The sequence below is a fragment of the Pholis gunnellus genome, assembly GCF_910591455.1.
Source record: "Pholis gunnellus genome assembly, chromosome: 9".
NCBI lineage: Eukaryota > Metazoa > Chordata > Actinopteri > Perciformes > Pholidae > Pholis > Pholis gunnellus.
The window spans coordinates 26,889,852-26,895,131 of record NC_136535.1 but is presented as its reverse complement, the minus strand read 5'-3'; positions in this window follow the sequence as shown (position 1 = coordinate 26,895,131).

The window sequence follows — 5,280 nt, the reverse complement described above, 5'->3', positions numbered from 1 at the left end:
TAAAACACCATCAGTCAGCACATTAAATACAACCAATCAAATGAGATAAACAGGTGTAAAGAAAGTGGGCGGGGCTTCATTATTACCTGAGAGGGGGGGGGCGGTCGCTTTGTCATCATATTTTTATTGTCGTTGATATTTTAATCTCTGTAGAAGGAAACTTCTCACTAACACATTTTATTCTCTGTGGACAGAAAACTCTTCAATAAATCGCATCAATTTCACTCTGACTCTTTATTTCAGTTTAGTTTGTGGAAAATGAGTTCGTTCTGAGTAATTAAACTATGCGGAGACAAAAACAATATTTGGGGGAAAAAACAAATGAAAAAGTATTAAAATATTAGAACAAATCTGAAAATATATTAAAAATGATCCAACAAATATCAGTAAAATAAAGAAATATTTGAAAAATATTGGTAAAATAACGAACTCGAAATCGGTAATCACAGGATTAAATGACCACAGGCCCGTCGCCCTGACGTCTGTGCAGCGGTGGGCCGTCAGGAGGAATCGGTGTTAAAAAGCATTAGTATGACTAAAAGCACACCTTGTAGAAGATATTAAATGTTACAATATATTTACTCATAGAGGATATTATATGAATACAATATGTTGACGTGTAGAAACTTTGAACACTGTGAGACAGAACGTATTGAACCATGAATGAGATTAGGTGAGTGAGGGTTTTGCAGGAGATGACGAAGCTTCGTTTTGGTGCTTTTTCTGATAGAAGTGTTCGTCACACGTGATGTGTTCAGGGACTGTTGAAAGATGGAAATCTGACGATAACGATGTTTTTACAGCTTCTGGCTGATAAACGGTGTAGTTTTGGTGACTGCTGATAGAAAACAGCTTTTCCATCCCGCCGGTGAGTTTTGGTGGTCAGAAAGTTGATCAGTATGTTTCCTTTAGTTTAATCATCTGAAACTAATCAGAATCGTTTCCTAGAATCAGACGTTGATATCTACAGAGGGAGCAGGTCCTCCTCACGGAGTCCACCATGTTTCTACAGGAGCCCAGAGCAGACAAACCAAAATCACCGACATTTTATGCTCGGCACACTGCAGAAGTTTCAGTTGGTTGCAATGTGCCACCTCACCACTAGATGCCACCAAATCCTTCACTTTGGACCATTTTAAAGGAATAGATAGCGTATTGTACTCTGAGGCGTTATGGTCCCAGAAAGAGTTTTCTATCAAATGGCTGACGTCAGAGTCTTCAACAAACTTTATTGTTCCCCCTTTTGAAGACGGCAGCGTTAGCGCTCCCGTTACAAAACAGCCGTGTGATTCTTTTTGCATGTTAACGACTGCGAGCTCTGTGATTGGTCGGAGGAGTGACAGAGCGCTCTCATTGGTTTGTTTCGTAGTTGTTGTTGTTGTTGTTGATGAGTCATGTGACTTCCTGTCCCTCTTCTAGTCTTCACTCTCAGCTCACGGACGCCTTCAGGATGGAGCGTCTCCACTCTGCAGCCGGAGCACGAGGAGGCGGAGCTTTGGGTTCGTCGGCCTTGTTGTGCAGGCTCCGCCCCCTGCGCCCCTCACCAAACCTCCTGTCCGAGACTCCGCCCTCTGCAGGCCACAGACTCTCAGTGCCGACGTACCGGCTTCCCCCGAGAGCCCGACGAGTCAGACAGCCCCAAACCACACATGGACGAGACCAGCTTCTGATTGGCTCTTCAGACCGAGACTCTGCTTCTGATTGGCTCTTCAGACTGAGACTCTGCTTCTGATTGGCTCTTCAGACCGAGACTCTGCTTCTGATTGGCTCTTCAGACTGAGACTCTGCTTCTGATTGGCTCTTCAGACTGAGACTCTGCTTCTGATTGGCTCTTCAGACTGAGACTCTGCAGACAGACTCTCCACTGTGTTATTAAAGCTGCATTCATTAATATTCTCAGTCAATGAATCAGATGACTGAGTGATGTCAAAGGGCTCTGTTGTAGTTCTAACAGCGTATGTTAGCTGTAGCCAGCTAAGCTAATGCTAACAGTGAACATGAGGCTAACTGGTCCCAGTTGTACTGGAAGTTACATCGTTGATGTACTCAGTGAATACAGAAGTCATTTAAATGATGATGTTATATTTATACTTTAATGTTTGTATTTTCAAACGTTTCACTTTATTGAGAAGAGGAATAAAAACCGTTAATAACAACGTTATCTTTTAATTAAGTTTGCGATCCTATAGAACTACAGTACATTTACTCAAGTACTGTTCCTGAGTACAATGTTCAGGTACTTGTACTTTACTGTCATTTTCTGCTACTTTCCACTTCTCAACAGCTCAGAAGTACATATTGTACTTTTTACAGTTTTAGTTACTTTACAGATTCAGATTATTAATCAACTAATAATTGATGTATTATTATATATTAAACTACCAGCAGTCATTCAAGTGATGAACACAATGTATCTAAAATATAATATATATTATTCTGCATAATAAGTATTTATACTGCGATATTACTGCTTTTACTGAAGTATATAATAATGATATATTTAAATAGAGTTTCAGTCGGTAACTTTCTGCAGAAACTTCAATGAACTTAAATTAATTAATCTTTTTAATTAGTTAATCCATCTTTTAATCATCTGTCTCTTCCAGGTGCTGTTAATTTAGTTCATTGTATAATTAAATAATATTGTTAATATTGTCATATGCTGCTGGAAGGTAAGTGTGATATAATAAATAAATCTCTACTTGATGGAGAAACGATGATTAAACTGGTTTTATAAATGTGAGATTGAACTCAGTGAGTGAAACAGAATGTTTTTATGACCAGAGAACCTCTCAGAACATCATCACATTCAAATGTTTTGTCAAATAAATGTTGAACGTTACAGGAAGCAGCTGTTTGAGTCTCCAGCGTCTCTGAAACTGGTTCCATCACTGGTTCTCCTGACTGGTTGAACTGGTTCCATCACTGGTTCTCCTGGCTGGTTGAACTGGTTCCATCACTGGTTCTCCTGGTTGAACTGGTTCCATCACTGGTTCTCCTGGTTGAACTGGTTCCATCACTTAATTTCATTGTTTTCTTTAAACGTGGAGACGTTTTCTGCATTAAACCTTTAGTTTGAACCTTTTTTAATAATATTAATAAATATTGCACACATTTCTGAATTTTAAACAGTTTTTATTTTACATTTTATTTATTTTTTCTATTCTTTGTTTCTATTTCTTGTTCCTGCACAAATACACCAAAGTAAATTATTGTTATATGAAAACCACTTTGTTAACGAAATTTTTTTTACTCAAACCACAAAAAGTTTAATTTTCATCAGTGAGACTTTTAAAATACAATATATATTTATTTATTTGTGTAAAAGCTAAAAAAAGATACCTCCCTCATTCACTTCCCTCCTTGCTTCCTTTCCTTCATCCTGGGTTCTGATTGGCTGCTCTGAGGGAGCAGAGAAGCTCTATTCTCTGCTCCTATTGGCTGAGAGCAGCACGAAGTCGGTCGGCCGGAGTTCATGTTGAATGAGTGAAAACTTTCAATCAGCCAGAGACTCGACGCAGAGACCCCCCGCGGTGCTCCATGGTGGTCTGGTCGATCCTCTCTGGTATCGATCCGCTCTGTGAACATGCGGCTTCCTCTCTGGTGCGTTTGGATTATTTTCACTCTTCACACCGCAGCTCAGCATCCTCGCGACGGGCCGGAGGGAGCCGTGCAGCCCGGGAGGAGGACGCAGAGCACCGGGAGAGAGACACCGAGGCGCCTGGACGTCGGGAAGCCGGCGGTGGTGAGGGGATCCCGGGGGGAGCTCGGCGGCGGAGGGAGGGCGGCTCTGAACGGGTGAGAAAGAAAAAAAGAGATTCAGTAACAAAACTACAAGAAATACTCAGAAATACTCCGATTAGATTTGGAGAAGAACGAGCTGATCAGTTTAAACTTCTTACAGTAAAAACAACATGTCATATATTACTTATATTCATATTTAACATGAAAATAACTATCCTGAGGAGCAGCAATATGTATCTGCTAAAATATTTAAAAGGTTTTAGGTTGTGTTTAAAGTAAGTTTTAAATCACTTATAGAATCAGTTGTCGGTCATTAACACATCATTCATTCATTCATTCATATATACAGCGAGTAACACCTCCATGTATTTCACTGGAGGTGCTGCTGCTGGTCTGTGATGGATTCTGGTCTCTGATGGATTCTGGTCCCAGTTAAAACTACTTTACATAACTACACTTCCGCCCTGTCAGCAGAGTGAGGCCATAAAACAACAACTGCATTCACATTTCCGTCCTTCAGTTATTCGCTCTGTTTGGGACCAATTCACACAGCGTGAGGTTTCATCATCTCACCAGCAGACTCCTCTCAGTCTGTGACTCTCATTGATCATTATTTGTTACCAGCATCAGAAACGTGACATCACATCCTTTGTTCAGGGGCATTTTGTTGGATTAAACATATTATGATTTGAACCTTCAGGAACACATTTGGGCCTCTCCTTTATTTCAATGGAGCCCGTTTGTTGGGTTCAACCAACTACAGAGACAGAAAACAACTACAAAGAGACACAAAGCGACCACAAAGAGACTCAAATACAAAGAGACACAAAAACATTACCAAGAGGCTAAAGAACTGCAGTGTGTGTGTGTCCTGATCTCCTGTAGGACAGTTGGTGGGTCCGTTCCTTGTCTGTCTCATCATCCGCCCAAAGTTTGTTTCATGAAATCCGTCCAGTAGTTGAAATATTTTCACTCAAAACCACAAATATCGACCTGCTGGTGGCGCTAGAGAGGAAAAGTCAGAGGATCAATAAAGTCTGAACAAGCTCACCTGAAGAAGATTAGAGACAGTTTCCCTTCCAGCTGGTGTGTGTGTGTGTGTGTGTGTGTGTGTGTGTGTGTGTGTGTGTGTGTGTGTGTGTGTGTGTGTGTGTGTGTGTGTGTGTAACCACAAAGAATCCGTTCAATCTGTCAGACTGCAGACAGCTCAGGAATGTGTGAAATTCTGTGTGTGTGTGTGTGTGTGTGTGTGTGTGTGTGTGTGTGTGTGTGTGTGTGTGTGTGTGTGTGTGTGTGTAACCAGCCTCAAGTGCAAGTCTGACTGACGGTCAAGTGATGGATGCAAAGTCAACACACACACACACTAATCCTAAACTCTGTGAACCTACTGACTGGGTTTATAAACTGTGTGTGTGTGTGTGTGTGTGTGTGTGTGTGTGTGTGTGTAAACAGCAGATTTAAAGAGGTTTGTATGAGTGTGTGAAAAGAGACTTCAAAGTCCTGTTAACACAGACGGTTAACACACACTGATCTTGT